Source organism: Schistocerca americana, chromosome X, assembly GCF_021461395.2.
Source record: "Schistocerca americana isolate TAMUIC-IGC-003095 chromosome X, iqSchAmer2.1, whole genome shotgun sequence".
Lineage (NCBI taxonomy): Eukaryota > Metazoa > Arthropoda > Insecta > Orthoptera > Acrididae > Schistocerca > Schistocerca americana.
Genome location: NC_060130.1, coordinates 1,003,663,216 through 1,003,684,567, shown reverse-complemented (window position 1 = coordinate 1,003,684,567; position 21,352 = coordinate 1,003,663,216). Strand labels below are relative to the sequence as shown.

Below are 21,352 nucleotides of genomic sequence, written 5' to 3'. Positions count from 1 at the left end.
CAATGGTGAATCTGTCATATGAATCGCACGGAGTCTGGATCGGGTGACATTTTTACCATTAACTGTTAGGTACCACGTTGCACGTTTCTCCGTGTCTAAGGAAACATGGTGTATCGATCCCCAAACAGCTTGCCAATTGATATGGGGATGCTTCCTCTCAATAGGATTGCTGGGTTGTCCGATATATGTGAAGCGCCGCTGCAGGTCTGGTTTCCGACAGAGCCGCCTGATCGTAGCTGTACTCAAGTGCGAGTATGCTGGAGTGACAGGGAAATGTGCTGGATCACCACTGGCGCCACTCTTCTATTAAGATCCCTCTCAGACAGGTCTGATGTCGCCTCCACAGTTTTAACATTGCACTGATATACAGTGGCCCCGCTCGATCATGAACATGGCGCAAGGCCAAGTCCGCCCCTACTAAGAGGGAGGGTAAAGGGGTCGTATCTTATTTTAAACCGTAGACCTGCACTCACAAAGGAACCAAACGCAGCCAGTATTCGTCGCGCTATCGTCACCGGGATTGGGAGTACTTCAACAAAATCCGGAATTCGTGACGCCAGTAGGTGTTAACGTACGAGACCCGCTGGATCATGTCTGATGTCCGTGTGATGTTCCCTATTACGCCCGTCCGAACTCACTGTAGTAGTCTCTTATAGCTGTACGCTGCTGTGCGACATACGTCGTTGGTAAAAACAACACCGAGGCATTTCGAGGTATAAATGAGCCGTAAGGGTGCTACACATTCTTCCGTTAGTCCAACACCAATATTCATCGCTACAGACTTGTCCATATTTATACGGCTGCCTGTGGCCGTTCCATAATTGCGTATCCAATCTAAAGCCACACTCATTTCGTTCTCATTCCGCACTATCAGCACCAGGTCATCCGCATATGACTTGCACGTAAAAGTGTATCCTCGCAAAGCCAGTCCTGTCAAGCGCTGTCGTAGGCCGCAAAGTAACGGGTCGAGAGCCAGAGCATATAAGGGACATCCTTGTCTGACCGATCTCGCTACGACGAGAGATTTTGTCGTGCGTCCATTGACGAGCACTTTGCAGGAGGCATTGCTGAGCAGCCGCATCACGACAGCGATAAATGGCCGTGGAAATCGCATGTGTGTCAGAACTTCTGCAAGATAGTTGTGACTAACTCTGTCAAAGGCTTGATCAAAATCTATTGGCGCTAGTGCTGCACGGAGGCTTTGCTAAGGCGATCAAATTGCGATATTCAACAAACGCCGTCTGGATGTTGTTATCTCCGGCGAGCGAAGTTTGATCAAGTGAGAGTACTTGCCGCAATACTCATAGGACGCGTGCTGCTAATAATCTGGTGAATATTTTAAAGTCGCAGTTAAGGAGCGACAGTGGTCGGTAGTCCCGTATCCGTGTACCACCCGAGGATTTGTGTATCGGGATGATCAGCCCCTCCACAAAAGCCGGCGGTAAGGGCACGTCAGGAGACATTAATTCGCGGCAGGTAGTGGTCCGTCGTGGTGCGATCACATAGCTAAAGGTCCTGTAGAATTCCAGAGGAAGGCCATCTGGTCCCGGCGATTTGTTCACCGCTCCCCTACCAATGGCCTCCATGACTCCCTCCTCTGCAATCTCCTCCATCAGTTGTGCTTCCGCCTCTGGATCAATGGTGCCGAAAATCATATGCGTAGCTGCGTTAATGGCCGCCATATCGGTATCTACTGCGGTGTAAAGTTGAGTGTAATGTTCTACAAAGGCATTGCCTATTTCTTGTTGCGATGTTAGGTGTCTGCCATCATCGTGACCACAGCACGTACTAGGGCTGTTCGTCGTCTTTTGTTTTCGTTTACGATGTGATACATCGATAGGTGTTCTCCCGCAACCCGATCTAGTGTCAGCGCCCTGACCACCATACCTTCGATGTGGCGTCGCACGATGGATATAATTTTGGCCTTTGCTCGTGGAACCGCCTCTTGCCCCTCCGGAGAAGGCATTCCCGTAGGACCGTGAAATAGAAGTCGATCGTGTGTGACGTGGCCACACAGCCTGCTCACGACCACGTGTCATCACTGCACGGCGCGTCGCCGGCTTGGCGCAACCTAGGATCGTGGGATACGACCGAAGGCGTCGTTCGCAAGACCTCCAAACATCTTCACTGACGTCTCGACAAACTGGGCCTCGCAGGTGAGCGACGTCCGTTTACCGAGGACCGCGGCTACGCCACACCTGCAGATTGTACATATCAATGCTGTATGATCGGTATACGGTGTAAGCCACAGCTATGCCCCCAGGACGTCAGCGTTCGGATTGCGTGTGACCTATAACCGGTCGACACGGCTAGCGGAATGACTTATTGTACGGTGTATCCAGAACGGAGGCCATGGACGTGCTCCCAGATGCATAATCTGCACCAAAATTCGTGATTCTGGGCACGGGGTGTTGCTACACATTCACCTGTCGATGTCTTCGTTGGAGACACGTTGAGCGAACGCGGCCTTCTTGACCACAACCTGAGCAAGTTTCCGCTGACCGTCTTAAATGACTATCGCTCTGCGCCGGCCGCGGTGGCCGAGCGGTTCTAGGCGCTTCAGTCCGGAACCGCGCTACTGCTACGGTCACAGGTTCGAATCCTGCCTCGGGCATGGATGTTTGTGATGTCCTTAGGTTAGTTAGGTTTAATTAGTTCTAAGTTCTAGGGGACTGATGACCATAGATGTTAAGTCCCATAGTGCTCAGAGCCACTATCGCTCTGCAGCCTACAATTGTGCGGTAAGACGGTACATGTTTTGATAGCTCTATCAGTATTTGTCGCATACCATTAAGTACCGGGTACATGGTAAAGGTTGTCCATTTCTCTGCTATGTGACTGAGTACCCTTCCATAAGGTTGTAGCGCGCTAACCACGACTTCAGCCCGAACCTCAAATGGTAGCTCGAATACTCTTACGGTTCTCAAACCGAGACCCGCCTAATAGATTTCTACCTTCCCGACATGGCCGTCGGGATGTTTAAGTCCATCTTTATCGTCGCTAACGATAATGTCACACACCGTGTTGTTCATCAGCTTCACGCACACCACACTGCTCGGGATAGAGATGTGGATGCCAATCATATGGTTCAAATGGCTCTGAGCATTATGGGACTTAACATCTGAGGTCATCAGTCCCCTAGAACTTAGAACCTACCTAACTAACCTAAGGACATTACACACATCTGTGCCCGAGGCAGGATTCGAACCTGCGACCGTAGTGGTCGCGCGGTTCCAGACTGTCGCGCCTAGAACCGCTCAGCCATTTCGGCCGGCATGCCAATCATATCTTGTGATTCAGTTTTAATTTCTTCAAGTATAAATCGTTCTACTTCAAGTGCCTCGGTAGTGCAAATTCATTATTAAAGCAATTCTTGATAGTAGATTGGCGGCTGGCCGCTGTGGCCGAGCGGTTCTGGGCGCTTCAGTCCGGAATCGCGCGACTGCTAAGGTCGCAGGTTCGAATCCTGCTTCGGGCATGGATGTGTGTGATGTCCTTAGGTTAGTTAGGTTTAAGTAGTTCTAAGTTCTAGGGGACTGATGACCTCAGATGTTGAGTCCCATAGTTCTCAGAGCCATTTCAACCATAGTAGATTGGCGGTACGAATGAGCCATTGTAGTTCGAAAGCCCAAGCACTAGCGAAGGCTAACACGAAGTAAACAATCGCGTACGCGCTAAGCGCCGCGGCAGGGACGTAAACAGACGATGGCGGAAAGCAAGTTCCGAGGCGGCTGCGGGCCTCAGCCTCGCAGCTGAGAGGCTCTAGGCTGCTGCTCTGGCACCTGCTAGCAGGTACACGCAGTCTGCGGCTGTCAAAGCAGTCGCCTCCCTACAGGTACTTCGGAATCGGTCAAGGGTTGTCACTGAACAGGTACGCTTTTAAAGTGTTCAAGAAACGTGTGCGAGTGGAATCGAGCGTGTTGCCAGATTGGTGGTACGAATGAGCCATTCTAGTTCGAAAGCGCAATCACTAGCTTGTTATTGAGACGAGTGTCAAAGTCGTGCCCCATCGTGATCATGTTACTAGAGGGTGCGAAACAGGAGGGCTAAATGAACGTACAGACATTAATCACATTCAAACTTCGTCGAATGGTTTTCAAGGGGTCTAGCTGTTCCAACCTGAGAGTAAAAATTTCGGTTGAGCTACACTCCAAAGGGATCTGATCACACACGACTGCAGCGCCACGATGTCCTTAGAGAAAGACTGAAAAGTCTAGGAGGTGTCAGCAGTGTCAAAAGTGGTCAAGAAACGGCGTTCTGTTGGAAACTATTGCCTTCGACAGCAAATGTGTTTAAACAGACGACCCAATGGTTTCATTCATACCCTTTATGCCTTCTTCTGACGACTTTCCGTGTCGATTCTGAGCGGCGGTGTGTCTGAAATGTCATCCAAAAGCAGACCGAGTGATTTCAATACTGGGCGCCGCGGTCCTGAGTTCCATAGCAAAGTCATCGAAAGAAGGGCTGAAATGTGGCTGAGAGTGGACAGCTGACGACGTTTGCATCGTTTGGCACGACCACTGTGGTGTTGGGCAGAACTCTGAAGAAATGTTGTGCCAATGTGAAACCAGTAATCCATTTTACACCTCACCTGAATTTATGAGCTTTGGCCTTTTTTTCCGCACGTGTCGATATCTTACTGTTTGAAGCGTCGCCTAGTCCGAGGGTAAAGTCGCAGGGCGCCACACTTTTGCACCATTACAAAGAAATGTTGTAGGCACCTTTGAGGCAAATCTCAAACTTCTGCGACGCAATGGGGAAAAATGTGAGGTTTCTAAAAACGTTATTCTTTCACTCTTTTGCGCAGTGTACGTAAACGATCTGACGGATAGGGTAAGCAGAAATCTGTCATTGTTTGGTAATGACGGGAAATTATCGTCGCTGAGTGACAGTGGAAGGATATAGGTTCAGGTAGACAGAATTTCTGGTGTAATGAATGGGAACTCGCTCTAAACCTATAAAAATGTAAGTTAATGCAGATAAATAGGAAAAACAATCCTATAACGTTCCTATACAGCATTACTAGTGTGACGGTTGACAGACGTCGACTAAATATCGAGGCGTAACGTTGCAAAGCGATGTGTATTGGAACGAGCACGTTAGGGCGGTAGTAGGGAAGGTGAATGTTCGATTTCCGTTTATTGGGAGCGTTTGAGGAAAGTGTAGCAAAGAAGGCCGTGCACAGAAAACTTGTGCGACCCATTTTTGAGTACCGCTCGTGTGTTTGGGATTCGCACACGGTTGGATTAAAGGAAGACATCGAAGCAGTTGAGAAGCGTGCTGCCAGATTTGTTACCGGGAGGTTCCATCACCACCCCAGTGTTACGGAGTTGCTTTGTGAACTCAAATGACAATCCCTGGAGGTAAGACGACATTCTTTTCACGAAACGCTGTTGAGAAATTTTAGGGAAGATGCATTTGTAGCAGGCTGATAAATAATTCTACTGCCGAAAACGTACATTTCGAGTAAGGACGGCGGAAACAAGGTAAGAGAAATTAGAGCTAGCACGGAGGCATATTCCGTTTGCGAATGAAATAGGAAAGGAAATGACTAGTAGCGATACACGGTACCTTCCGCCGTACACCACTCGGTGGCTTGCCAATTATGTATGTAGATGTAGAGTGATCGTTGAGGACGTACTCTAGACTAAAATCGTGTCGCACAGTTATCACTGAAATCCACCGTATTAAAACACAAACATGAATCTACTTGTTGAAACGGAGAAAGCAAACTCCTTTTGTTGCTGTGTTGTAACCATCACGACTATCTGTGGACTTGGATAACGATCGAGCTAGTTGGGTGCACCCAGCGAGTTTCATACTGGCAAGCTCATGAACCAAAAACTCAAAAGGGGAGCCAAGGTAATACATTTGATATCCCTCGTACATTTTATGCAATTTATTAAAATCTTGTTTTATAAGACGGAATAAATGTTCGGTTGTATTAATGTGTACAGTATAGTTAATGTTGAGAAAGTATCTTTCAGATAGACATTAATGAGGCTATTGTAACGTTTATGAAACACGCTTCCTCTCTTGCCAACAGAGAGAGCTTTACACGGAACACAATCTTACTGTGTGTGTGAGCTCAATGTGCCAGGAATGCACCAGACGTGAGACCTTTCGCCCCGAACCTCACTGGCACACCTAGCAAAAACATTGAGTCTAGATGGTCACAACAAGATGAATTAATGTAGTAACATCTGGGAAGCTGAATATGCTAGCACGCTGCCAAAACACATCGTGCCAACTTGCTTTCTAAAATACAGGAAGTGTTGCTGAAGCAGAAAAACACTATTTTTAAAACCATTCCATTGCTATATGAGTAGATTTACATTCAAAATCGTCCAAAGCGCCTTTCTCATTCGACCCTGTCAAGGAAACATCAATTACTATTCAGTTTGTTTTTTGGGGGATTGATGAATTGCGATATCACGATACTAAAAGGATTCCGCCAGAGTTATGAACACAAATAAAGATAGCTTTTGGACTAACTTCGTTTGGGAAAATCTAAGGTTTCACCTGTATGTGCACTGAACAGAATAATAAAAGAAATGTAATAAAATGGAACACCTGCAGCCGTCCTTTCGATGGTATTTATTATATAGCTACCAGTTTCGGTGATTCTGCACACCATCTTCAGGTCTTAACTGACACTGTGGTGGTTAACTCAAATAGTGTACACAATTCCATCAGTGGCCAACATCTATGAACTGACTTCTGTAGACTGTAACAACGACGTTGTGTCTCCAGCCATTAACTACCAACTGACTCAGTTGATGGTTGGAGACACAACATCGCTGTTACAGTCTACAGATGCCGGCCGGGGTGGCCGAGCGGTTCTAGGCGCTTCAGTCTGGAACCGCGCGACCGCTACGCTCGTAGGTTCGAATCCTGCCTCGGGCATGGACGTGTGTGATGTCCTTAGGTTAGTTAGGTTTAAGTAGTTCTAAGTTCTAGGGGACTGATGACCTCAGATGTTAAGTCCCATAGTGCTCAGAGCCATTTGAACACTCTACAGAAAACAGTTCATAGATGTTGACCACTGATGGAGCTGTGTATAAGATTGGAGTTAACTCGCTCAGCGTCAGTTATGGCATGAAGATCGAGTATGGAATCACCGAAACTGGCAGCTGTATAATAAATAACATCGAAAAGACGGCTGCAGGTGTTCCATTTTATTACGGAAGTGAACGGCCGAAGTCCCTCAAACCTTCCATCAGAAGGCTGGACGTGCAATAAAGGATATAGTGTCCAGAGTCGAATCCAGGAGTAATGGTCTTTGGGGAGGGGGGAGGGGGGGGGGAGAGGGTTGAGGAGGCTAAATAGTTTTATCACCGTGCCATCTCCATATTCTCTGGGGTATACGAAGGTGTGAATCTATTATAATACCAACTACAATAGCCAGAAAAATTTTAGAGACTTAAGTCAGACAGCTATGCTACGAAGAATGCTTTCTCTCTCTCTCTCTCTCTCTCACTCACTCTCTCTCTCTCTCTCTCTATTTTAAGTTTAAGAAGAAACTGTATTGGCTAAAATGGTTCAAATGGCTCTGAGCACTATGCGACTTTACTTCTGAGGTCATCAGTCGCCTAGAACTTAGAACTAATTAAACCTAACTAACCTCAGGACATTACACACATCCATGCCCGAGGCAGGATTCGAACCTGCGACCATAGCGGCCGCTCGGCTCCAGACTATAGCGCCTAGAACCGCATGGCCACTCCGGCCGGCAAGAAACTGTATTCGCCCCTGTAGTGTCCCGATGACAGTGGATAAATGAGATAAGAAAAATAAAAGTTTTATTGGAGTAACAGACAGTGGAGATATGACGTTTCAAATAAAACTTGACCATATGAGGCGTATACACTATGTGATCAAAAGTATCCGGACACCTGGCTGAAAATGACTTACAAGTGCGTGACGCCCTCCATCGGTAATGCTGGAATTCAATATGGTGCTGGCCCACCCTTAGCCTTGATGACAGCGTCCACTCTCGCAGGCATACGTTCAGTCGGGTGCTGGAATGTTTTTAGGGGAATGGCAGCCCATTCTTCATGCAGTGCTACACTGAGGAGAGCTATCGATATCGGTCGTGAGGCCGGGCACGAAGTCGGGGTTCTGAAACATCCCAAACGTGTTCTATAGGATTCAGGTCAGGACTCTGTGCAGGCCAGTCCACTTCAGGGATGTAACTGTTGTGTAACCACTCCGCCACAGACCGTGCATTTTGAACAGGTGCTCGATCGTGTTGAAAGATGCAATCCCCATCCCCGAATTGCTCTTCAACAGTGGGAAGCAAGAAGGTGCTTAAAACATCGATGTAGGCCTGTGCTTTGATAGTGCCACGCAAAACAACAAGTGGTGCAAGCCCCCTCCATGAAAAACACGACCACACCATTACACCATCGCATCCGAAATTTACTGTTGGCACTACACACGCTGGCAGATGACGTTCACTGGGAATTCGCCACACCCACACCCTGCCATCGGATCGCCACATTGTGTACCGTGATTCGTCACTCCACACAATGTTTTTCCACTGTTCAATCGTCCAATGTCTACGCTCCTTACACCAAGCGAGGCATCGTTTGGAATTTACTGGCGTGATGTGTGGCTTATGAGCAGCCGCTCGACCATGAAATCCAAGTTTTATCACCTCCAGCCTAACTGTCATAGTACTTGCAGTGGTTTCTGATGCAGTTTGGAATTCCTGTGTGAGGGTGTGGATAGATGTCTGTTTATTACACAATACGACCCTCTTCGACTATCGTCTTCAGAGGAGGTCGGCCTGTACGCTTTTGAGCTGTATGTGTCCCTTCACGTTTCCACTTCACTATCACATCGGAAACAGTGGACATAGGGATGTTTAGGAGTGTGGAAAAATCGTGTACAGACTTATGAAACAAGGGACACCCAATCACCTGACCACGTTCGAAGTCCGTGAGCTCCGCGGAGAGCCCCATTCTGCTCTCTCACGATGTCTAATGACTACTGAGGTCGCTGATGTGGAGTACCTGGCAGTACGTGGCAGCACAATGCACCTTATATGAAAAATGTATGCTTTTGGGGGTTTCGGGATACTTTTGATTACATAGTGTAGTTCCGTCCAGGGAGCGGTAGCACTGAAATTCAGTTGATGTGGCATTCTTTCTACTTCTTCCTAGAGCCTTCCCATTGGAAGGGGACCACTTTTTAGCTCAATGCCCACCAGAGCACAACCAACACATTTTTCCATAACTTGAGGTTTCAGTCGTTTTTCAATTGAAAGAAAGGAAATATGAGTAAACCACTGAAGTACAGATCCATATCACTTGCGTTGGTTCGCAGTAGGATTTTGGAATAAACATTGTGTTCAGACATTAAGAAACAATTTACTAACAAATAGTCATGACGGATACAGAAAATATCGTTCTTGTGAAACACATGAATCTCTTTATTCTCACGAAGTAATGAGTGCTGTCGACAGGGGATGTCAAATTGATTGCATACTTTTAAATTTCCAGAAAGCATTCGACACCACTCCTCACAAACGACTTCTAATCAAATTGCATACCTATGGAGTATCGTCTTACTTATGCAACGGGGCTCGTGATTTTCTGTCAGAAAGTTCACAGTTCGTAGTAACTGATGGAAAGTCATTGAGTAAAACAGAACTAATATCTGGTGTTCGTCAAGAAAGTCTCATACTCCCTCTTATTTTCCTGATCTACAAAAACGATTCAAAAGACAATCAGAGCACCAATTTTACAGATGATATTTGCTTACCGATGATAGTGTCATTCACCATCAAGAAAAGTCATCAGAACCTCAAAACCAATTGCAAAATGATTTAGACAAGGTATCTGTATGGTACAAAAAGTGGCAACTGACTAAATAATGAAAAGTGTAAAGTCACCCACATGAACACTGAAAGGGATCGACTAATTTCCGTTATATGATAGTAGTATAGCAACCTTCGTGTCACCCCTGTGACGTAATTGAAGATGGCGGCCGTGACGTCAACTGATGACGCGAGTACCGTTCTCCAAGATGGCGGCTTTTGCCGGGAAAGTACCGCGCCCCCTGGCAGGAAATTTGAATTTTTGCGGGAATTTGAATTATGTGCTTCTACTGGTCCCCTCCCCCCCCTTTTCGACTTTTTGCGTGATGGTGCGTCATCCTCTTGCAAATGGGGGAATTTCGAATTTTGGAGGGAATTTTACTCAAAGAGCTTACTCCTGCAGCCGATTGGGGTTAGTATGGTGTTGCGCACACTAGAGACTGCTCTTGATGTCATTCAATTCGAATGTAATTTGTTTAAATTTATTATGTACCTATGCCTTAGTTTGGGATTACCACCACAAGAGGCTGAGATATCAGTGTTTGTTGAGCTGTTGGTGTTCAGTTAACGAGATGTTGGTGCCAGACAGGGGGAGTTTTAATAGCTGTATTGCATGCACTCATTCAGCCGAGGAGTGCATCCACATCTCACTGCATGAAGAATGGAAGCGAGAATTAATGCTTGAACATATGAAGAGGAAGAATACAGTCCTGCAAATAAATGCTTTGCATTAAAGTTACATTACACAATGCATGGAAACATCTGTCTCTGCTGGAATGGTCTGTCATTTCTAAAACCTATGTATAAGCTCCCACCACACAAGAGAGAACTGCTTCCGATCCATCAGACCAGAGAACAGAGGTTGTTGCCGAATTCACCGCTAGAGGGCGCCACGATAGTTCACGAGATCGTACAGTTCAGTCCATAGGAGCACTACGAGCACAGCACCATGCTGACGTCACGTGTTTTTCTCAGCTGCATGTCTGCCCAGCCTCTTCCCCCCGCCCCCCCTCCCCCCTCCCACCAGCGGTCTGGAGGAGAAAACTGGCAGGAAAAGGAATCAACTGGTTCTGGGCTGCTGGAGATAGGAGGGAGTGCACTGTAGTTATTTTTGGAACAATTTGCTTAGCGACGAATTTCACCTAGTTATTTTATTACGATGATGCAAAACAATCATCCTGACATGCTTGGGGTCACAACATACAGTTTACAGAAATGTAAACTATTTGTAAATAATTCAGTACACTTATGTACAGAGACGCAGACAACCCGTAAATTACCGAAATAATCCGGTACAAAGCATACAGACGTGCAAACTACTCGCAGACTACCGAAATAACGCATGCAAACACGCTCACAACGCTTGAACACCCCAAAATAATTCAGTGCACAAACACTCAGTGCATGTAAAAGGAAACGCAACTTATTAGTGACTCGAACCCTGAGTCGACTGGATGGAAAGAATAAGTGCACCCCCTAACACATGGAAACTGTGCAGATGTGGGAGAAGAAGATTACGTTAGTGCACTTTATTTATTTTGCCCAGGAAACTGACGCAAATATCCATCCTAATTACGTAATTAAGCACAAAGAAAGGTCCTAATTACAGAACTATATGCATAGTTCTGCACAAGGGCGGCCTAAAACCGTAATATATCGCAAAAACTGACTATACCATACAAGTGGTGTTATCCTGCTCAGAAAAAAAAATCGCAATTCCACTCCAAACTTACGCAAATATCGATCTTAATTACGTAATTCATCACAAAGATCGGACCTAATTACACAACTACATGCATAGCGCTTCACAAGGACGGCAATATTCTGCAAAAACTGACGATACCATCCAACTGGTGTTATCCTGCTGGGGTAAAAATCTCGCAATACCACTCGAAACCAGCGACAGAAACACTCAAACTCTACCCTACACCTACAAGCTAGGGCGAAAAAGGCTGGGGTGTAAGGTACAATCTTTATTCTTTTTCCAGAATGAGATTTTCACTCTGGAGCGGAGTGTGCGCTGATATGAAACTTCCTGGCAGATTAAAACTGTGTGCCAGACCGAGACTCGAACTCGGGACCTTTGCCTTTCGCAGGCAAGTGCTCTACCAACTGAGCTACCCAAGCACTACTCACGCCCCGTCCTCACAGCTTTACTTCTGCCAGTACCAGAAGGAGACAGTGGACACAATGGTACCACTCGCAAGAAAACTTATGAGACATGTCCACACATCATCGATTTTCGGTCAGTATTATTTCGCATCGCTGGCAATCAGTTATTGACAAAGTATTATACTTAATAGTAGGGGATATGTGATAGGTTCGCCTTGGGCATCACGCTTATAAAGTATGTGTTTGTGTTCCAACATGTGCAAAGGAAATGACTATGTCCAGTCGTAATGAAGGTATGGATTTGACGTGGAATAGTGCGATAGCAAAGGGAGCAGTACGTCAAGTCATAAGAATGGTACAGATATTTCTATTTCCAGAGCCACAGTCGTTAGGAAGGTGTATTTCCGATACTTGTCTCACTGTCGAATGTCGTTCAACTGAAACCACAATCCTAAGATTTAATTATAAGTATAGCGATCAAAAAAAATTATATATATATAGGGTGTCCCAGCTATCTTGTCCACCCAAAATATCTCTGGAACTATAACAGCTATTGGAAAACAACTTTCACCGGTCTCAGTGTAGGGCTGGGGCCCATGAATGTACATATTTGGAAACATTCTAAAACGAAAGCATATGTGTTTTTTAACACAAACTTATGTTTTTTTAAATGGACCCCCTATATTTTTTCTTCAGCAATCCATAGCATGACAAAGCACATACACACTGGCGTTGATAGCATCGCAATATTTCCATTACATCCCTAGATATTAAGGCGCGAAGTTGACGCTTGAAACACCCGACATGCGCTGCTAGCGCACGTCCTGAGGCTCAGGCGTGAACCCCATGCCGGCCGTAATCGCGATGTGATTGACATGCGTAATCACACTTCCATACTTATCAAGAGGTCCGAAACGAATAATACGGTCTGCTGCCATTCCGCATTAACGTCGTACATTCCAGCAGGTATTTATCCCATAGGCTAGGGGTGATGCGGTTCTGTAACATATCTGTGTACCGCAACGTTAGTCACAAAGTTAACTTCGCTTATCGTTAATCCGTTACTAAAAAGGTAATGCCGTTCAACGTTAAAACTTTACTGTAGATCTAGCGCAAGTGACAGTTAATCATTTACTCGTAATAGTAAAATGCATGTTGATGGTTTTAGTGAAACGAGCAAGTGGACTAAAGTTTTACCGTTGTTTAGGTAAAAATGTTTTGATTTGGGAAGTTCAGGTAGGACATAGAAGATGAGTGTAAACATGTTTAACCAATTAGTTTTATTATCACATAATTACCAATGTTATGTTTATCTAGTGCGTTAAAAGACAAATTGTTGCAAACAAATGTTTCTTATCATCACTGGGTAAAATGGCCCTTTGTAGAAACTTCCACTGAGATACCAGCACTACATACTAAACATAGCGTTCACATCTCATGCTCAAAGTGATGCCCATTGGCTTGCATACATAGGGTCACTCTGCGGATGAAGGATCCCCTACTTCGTGCTACTGTTTCCTCTTTGATGGCTGTACAAGCATCAATAATGCGTTGCTTCATGTCCTCTGGTGTTGTTGGTTCATGTTGGTAAAGAGCATCCTTCACTGCTCCCCAAAGAAAATAATCCAGCGGTGTAAGGTCCGGAGATCGGGCAGGCCACCTAACTGGGCCACCTCGTCCAATCCACCTACCAGGGAACTTACGGTTCAGAAGTCGTCGTGCTCGTAAGGCGTTATGTGCAGGGCATCCGTCATGCTGATACCGCATGACCATTCTCCGGTTCAGAGGTACGGTGTCCAAGAGAACAGGAAGATTGTGTCGTATAAATCTGGAGTATTGTCTGCCATTTTGGATGCCATTTATAAAGAAAGGTCCAATAATGGTATCTCCAATAATCCCACACCAAACATTAACTTTCCACGGAAGTTGATGCTCTACCTGACGGAGCCATTTTGGATTGTCTGCGGACCAATAATGCATATTCCTCATATTGACAATTCCTTTGTTGGAGAATGATGCCTCGTCGGTAAAGAGAACATCTGCAAAAAAATTTGGATTAGTCAGAAGTTTTTGCTGAGCCCACCGACAAAATGTTACCCTATTACGGAAGTCATTTCCATGAAGATCCTGGTGTAAATGAACATGGTAAGGATGAAATTTATGACGTTTAAGAATACGCTGTGCACTTGATTTCGACACAGTAACTTCACGTTCAATTTGACGTGTGCTGATTTGAGGATTCACAGCTATGGTAGCGAGCACAGCAACTTCAGCACGTTCATCTGTGCGTGTTCTAGGACGATGTCGAGGTCTTGGATTTAAGTTTCCCGTTTCACGTAGACGAGAGTAAGACGACCAAACATCCGGCGCGAAGGCTGTGGCTTGTCAGGGAATCGTCTCCTGTACAGTCGTTCTGCCTGAACAGCATTTCGTCCACCTACAACAGGGTACAGTACAGGTATGTAAAAATGGTTCAAATGGTTCTGAGCACTATGGGACTCAACATCTGTGGTCATAAGTCCCCTAGAACTTAGAACTACTTAAACCTAACTAACCTAAGAACATCACACACATCCATGCCCGAGGCAGGATTCGAACCTGCGACCGTAGCGGTCACGCGGTTCCAGACTGAAGCGCCTTTAACCGCACAGCCACACCGGCCGGCTACAGGTATGTTGAGTAGGGTAGAAAACAGACATACTAACTTAATAACCATAATTTTCGCTAACAGTACTATCAACAAACAAGCAATCTCATATCGTATTTCCCGTCAGCGTACATTCTGCATTGATCAGCAGCATTTCTACCATATCTTCATGTGTGTACATTATACTGTACAATATAAGTTCCACAACACAACGTTTATTCACAATGTGTACTACCTCCGTGCCGTCACTAGATTACTCTGATGCACGACTACACTGGCAAGCGGTGTACAGCACGCCAAAGCAACAACAAATGGGATGCTCGGAGGGTGGTGGAGTACAGGAGTTTGCATGGGTCGCAAATCATAAACAGGGCAAGTGGTAACTGTGGCAGTAGTGGGAACTACGTTGAACACTTGACTAGGTAGAGCCAGGCCCTGCGCGACAGGCACAATGGGTCATATAGCGCATTAGATAAACCTTATTTTGGGTGTGCAGGATAAATAAGACAACCTGATGGGTGTACACCGATCGGTACTGGTTCATATTGTGTACGTAGATACGTAAAACGTGCAAGAGGGAAACCATTATGTGCTTATGAGAGTTGATGGCAGCAGACCGTATTATTCGTTTCGGACCTCTTGATAAGTATGGAGGTGTGATTACACATGTCAATCACATCGCGATTACGGGCAACATGGGGTTCACGCCTGAGCCTCAGGACGTGCGCTAGCAGCGCATGTCGGGTGTTTCAAGCGTTAACTTCGCGTCTCAATATCTCGGGATGTAATGGGAATATTGTGATGTAATCAACGCCAGTGTGTATGTGCTTTGTCATGCTATGGATTGCTGAAGAAAAAATATAGGAGGTCCATTTAAAAAAAACATAAGTTTGTGTTAAAAAACACATATGCTTTCGTTTTAGAATGTTTCCAAATATATACATTCATGGGCCCCAGCCCTACATTGACACCGGTGAAAGTCGTTTTCCAATAGCTGTTATAGTTCCAGAGATATTTTGGGTGGACAAGATAGCTGGGACACTATATATATATATATATATATATATATATATATATAGTGTGTGTGTATGAAAGATTTAGTAGGATGATTCTGTCTATTCGTGCATGGCGTGGCAGTGGCTTGTGGCCAACTAGCAAACTAATACTTAGTATGTGTTGGACAGCTTTCGTCATCAGGTGGAAATTTGAGAAGATTAAATATCGGCATGTGTTTGCACTGGACCATTATTACCTCCCATGTAAATTGTTTGGTTGACTGCTTCTTCACATTTCGTGTGTTTATTTAGTTTAGAGATGATCGATTGTGATGTCTGCATCTAGCAGGTGGAAGCCGTGTTTGATGGTTATCTAGACATGAGAAAGACGTTATTTGACTTTGTAAATTATATGCGTGATTTAGACTCTGTTACGTCACTGACATTGGTATTCGCGAGTGGAAATATCAGTTTCCTCTATTTTCTTTTCTCGAGTTTCCACATAAAGGCCTTTGCAAATGAGGTTAGTGTCTCTCTGCTGATCATTTGTGATTGGTGGAGGTACAATCTGCCGGACGTCAGAAAATAATAAGATGCGAGTGTAGTCAAATGTGAAAAACTATACAGATTTTGCTCATAAAACTAAATGAAAAAGGACTTTGTCTATTTTCGTGGAAAGAGGAGATTTATTATCATCACGAATGTTTTTTTAATACTAGCTTTATAATAGGAGTCTAGTTGATGTTAAGTTATTGACCATAGAACAGCTGTCGAGGCCCCTAAGAGAGAACGGCCCCTGCTGAAGTGCCCTACGTGACGTTAGACAAAAGTGTTTTCCACCCCCAGAATGAGAGGCGCTGGGGACCTGTCTAGTCTGTGACAGCGGCGCCTAGCCATTAGGATTGGCTGCGCCACTATACTTTAGACGACCAAGTTGCATTTGGGGAAAGCCGTCCCTTTATCTTCTAGTTAACTGTACCTGCTTTTGTGTTGACGAAACGCAATTGTATCGTTCCGAGTGGTGGCTAGCATGGGCTGCGAGGCTTTCAGCTAAGTAGCTCCATCCCGTAGGTTGTGATTGTACATGGAGGAGAATACACGTTCAACTGCAGTCCTTTAGGAAGACGATTTTCCCCAGTACATGTGATACATTATGACCCATTCAGTACGAGTGATGGTTTTTTTCGCGCCAATTTCGAAGTGTAATTATAACTGTGACGCATTTTTCCCATCAGCTGTGATAGGATGTATTGGATTCGGTTAGTTGGGCTGCAGGGTGATTTTTAGTTGGCATGTGTAGTGAACACTGACGTCTAATAGGGACAGATGCTATATGCTTGCAGGTAATACAATTTTTTTTTTAAACTCCTCTCTGTCCATCACCAGCATCTAGTCAGTTGAACATATTTCCCACCAAAAATAATAAAGGTTGTACCTTACACCCCAGCCTTTTCCCCCCTAGCTCGTAGGTGTAGTGTAGAGTTTGAGTGTTTCTGTCGCTGGTTTCTTGTGGTATTGCGAGATTTTTATCCCAGCAGGATAACACCAGTTGGATGGTATCGTCCGTTTTTGTCATATATTGCCGTACTTGTAAAGCGCTATGCATATAGTTGTGTAATTAGGTCTGATGTTTGTCATTAATTATGTAATCAGGATCGATATTTGCCTAAGTTTGGAGTGGAACTGCGATTTTTTTTCCAGCAGGATAACACCAGTTGTATGGTATAGTTAGTTTTTGTGATATATTGAGATTTTAAGCCGTCCTTGTGCAGCGCTGTGCATATTGTTGTGTAATTAGGACCGAGCTTTATCATTAATTATGTAATTGGGATCGATATTTGCGTCAGTGTACAGTGGTATTGCGACATTTTTTCCAAGCAGGATAAGACCAGTTGTATGGATAGTTAGTTTTTTTGCGATTTTAAGCCGTTCTTGTGCAGCGCTATGCATATAGTTGTGTAATTATTACTGATCTTCGTGATTAGTTACGTAATTAGGAAGGATATTTGCGTCAGTTTTCCGAGCATAATAAATGAAGTACACTAACGTAACCGTCCTCTCCTGCATCTGGACAGTTTCCATGTGTTAGGAGGGTGCACTTAGGCTTTCCATCCAGTAAAATCAGGGTTCGAGTCGCTGGTAAGTTGCGTTTTTTTTTCTACGTGCACTGAGTGTTTGTGCACTGAATTATCTTCGGGTGTTTAAGTGTTGTCAGCGTGTATGCATACATTATTTCGCTGATCTACGAGTAGTTTTCACGTGCATATACTGTGAACTGAAATATTTCGATAATTTACGAGTTGTTTGCGTCTCCGTCTATCACCGTAATGCATCATTTACGAGTAGTTTCCAGGTTTGTAAACTATATATTGTGACTCCAAGCATGTCAGAGTGAGTGTTTTGCATCAGCGTAGTAAATAAACTAGGTGATACCCGTAGCTAAATAAATTGTTAAAAAATTAAATAAAGTACACTCCTTCCTCTCTCCAGCAGCCTAGAACAGGCTGATTCCATTTCCCATTAGTTTTCGCCCTCCAGACTGCCGGCAGGGTGAGTGTTCTGTGTCATTGTCATAAATAAACTAGGTGAAATCCGTTCATGCCGGCCGCGGTGGTCTAGCGGTTCTAGACGCTCAGTCCGGAACCGCGCGACTGCTACGGTCGCAGGTTCGAATCCTGTCTCGGGCATGGATGTGTGTGATGTCCTTAGGTTAGTTAGGTTTAAGTAGTTCTATGTTCTAGGGGACTGATGACCACAGATGTTAAGTCCCATAGTGCTCAGAGCCATTTGAACCATTTTTTGAAATCCGTCCCTAAATAAATTGTCAAGAAGGAAATAAAGTACACTCATTCCTCTCTCCAGCAGCCCAGAACAGGCTGATTCCTTTTCGTGTCAGTTTTCCCCTCCAGACCGCCAGGGGGATGAGGAGCCTGGGGCAGACGTGCAGCTGACAGAAACACGTGACATCATCACGATGCTGTGTCATATGGACTGAACTGCATGATCTATCGTGGCGCCCTCTAGCGGTGAATTCGCCAACAACCTCTGTTCTCTGGTCTGATGGATCGGAAGCAGTTCTCTCTTGTGTGGTGGGAGCTTATACATAGGTTTTAGAAATGACAGACCATTCCAGCAGAGACAGATGTTTCCATGCATTGTGTAATGTAACTTTAATGCAAAGCATTTATTTGCAGGACTGTATTCTTCCTCTTCATATGTTCAAGCATTAATTCTCGCTTCCATTCTTCATGCAGTGAGATGTGGATGCACTCCTCGGCTGAATGAGTGCATGCAATACAGCTATTAAAACTCCCCCTGTCTGGCACCAACATCTCGTTAACTGAACACCAACAGCTCAACAAACACTGATATCTCAGCCTCTTGTGGTGGTAATCCCAAACTAAGGCATAGGTACACAATAAATTTAAACAAATTATATTCGAATTGAATGACATCAAGAGCAGTCTCTAGTGTGCGCAACACCATACTAACCCCAATCGGCTGCAGGAGTAAGCTCTTAGAGTAAAATTCCCTCCAAAATTCGAAATTCCCCCTTTTGCAAGAGGATGACGCACCATCACGCAAAAAGTCGAAAAGGGGGGGGAGGGACCAGTAGAAGCACATAATTCAAATTCCCGCAAAAATTCAAATTTCCTGCCAGGGGGGCGCGGTACTTTCCCGGCAAAAGCCGCCATCTTGGAGAACGGTACTCGCGTCATCAGCTGACGTCACGGCCGCGTATCTCGGAAGACGTCACTCGCGTCCTCAGCTGACGTCACAGCCGCCATCTTGGATAACTGTACTTGCTTAATCAGCTGGCATCGCGGGATGACGTCACTGGGGTGACACGAAGGTTGCTATATTACTTACGATAAATCACACAAATCTAAAGGCTGCGTATTCAGCTAAATACTTAGGGATTACAATCACAAATAACTTAGATGGGGACGATCATATAGATAATGTTGTCTGAAAAGCGTACCAAAGAGTGCTTTGTACTGGCAGGATACTTCCGAAATGCAGCAGGTCTCCTAAAGAGACTGTCCGCCCTCTTCTGGAGGGCATCGAAAAAGTTCAAAGAAGGGCAACCCGTTTTCTGTTTTCGCGAAATAGGGGAGAGAGGTCGACGAATTTAATACGTGAATTGAGGTGGCAATCATTAAAACAAAGTCATTTTGCGACATGATCTCATGGCATTTCAGTCATCAACTTTCTCCTCCGAGTGCAAAAATATTTTATTGGCGCCCACCTACATAGGGAGAAATGATCATCATAATAAAACAAGAGGAATAGCTTGAAGGTGGTTTGATGAACCATCTGCCAGGCATTTAATTGTGAATTGTACAGTAATTATGTAGATGTAGATATAGCTGTAGATGTCGACTGATACCAAGTATTCTTCTCATTTCCCTTCTGCAAAGCAACCGACTTACATAAAACTCACTCTTAGATGCATTGACTTTAAGTATTGGAAACACTATTCGCTGTAGGACTGATAGGACATAACGTTTCCCCATATCCATACAGCAGAGACAGCCTATGAGCCGATCGGGGGAAGTTAATGCAACTTACTAGTTCTTCCACGGGAAATTCAGTAAGTAATCGCGTGCTTCGGCGAGTAGAGCCGAATTGTTGAATCCATGGTTCTACACGATATTTCGACGACCGATCCACCTGTCTTGCCGTGCCATGACCTATGTTATTATGCGTACTTACTGCGTAATCATGGGATCGGCAAATCGGCTGAACACCTGAAAGCATACCATTTAGCGACATCACAGAGAAAACCTGAGAAATCACAAATTCAGTAATAGCAAGCTGAACGAAGATCTCTCTACGAAAAACTGCAGTTACAGAAGGGAAGAACAAATCAACGAAGAACATTGTTCACAAGCTATAAACTACGCGCGTCTTTCAATATTCCGGGAAAATATTATTAATGTTACATATCTCAAAACTTTTTGTTACGTCTGTGCTAGCAAATAACTGAAGTTGCATCATTCTGATGTGGCTGACATGTGGAAACTCTGTATTCCATGTAATCTGCACAATTGTGTCGAAGCGTAAGCATATTAGGTGCGCCAATCAACACTTACCAAGTGCTCTGGAGGCCGTTACACGAAGCACTTGTCCCACGCGAAGGTTGAAGAGGCGTGGCCTACGACCTGCAACAAAGAGGCGCTTGTTGTAATTGCAGCTCTTATAACATTGTATCCCGGTAGGCTACAAGGTAGGGCAGAGTAAAAAACGTTTTTGAAAAGGCTGTGGAAAAGTTAAATCAGTTTTCTCCTACTGTATTCTTAACACCTAAAGTTAAATTAAAAAGCGTTTACGAAAATTAAGTAAATGTAACTAAGTTTCAAAAATAACCACAGTAAGGTGCAGGCGGAGACCCTCTTCCAGTGGAGCCTTGGAAGTTGTGCCACACTGTGCAGCACAGCTTGTGGGATTTGAACCGCCTCCTGCCGGATTCATTCTTTTAGTGGTTCAGTTGTGTGCTGCTTCATCCCGATACGCTTCTCTCTCCAGGTAACCACACAAGAAAGTCACACGTTAAGTCCAATGAACGGGGAGGCCATGTGATATTCCCATCATGAGAAACCAGGTGATTTGGAAATAAAACATTAACAACACTAATGCTTACTTTTGCGTATGGGAGGTTGCTCTATTGTGATGAAAAAATGTCTCCTCGTTCACTTCTAACCAAGAAAGTTGTGGAGTAAAAAGAAGTTTTGCATGACATTTGCAAATCACTGTAAGGCGACTGTCACAGTA

At 44.8% G+C, this 21,352-nt stretch overlaps 1 protein-coding gene across 1 annotated transcript in view; it reads right to left on the bottom strand.

The window, feature by feature from the left end:
- The window catches only part of LOC124555205 (organic cation transporter protein-like), a 543,400-nt gene that overhangs the window by 371,044 nt on the left and 151,004 nt on the right, over positions 1–21,352 (bottom strand). The window contains exon 2 of the mRNA XM_047129052.1: positions 20,674–20,742. The gene's annotated coding sequence lies outside the window, so the exon portion shown is untranslated. The remainder of the gene's footprint in view (positions 1–20,673; positions 20,743–21,352) is intronic.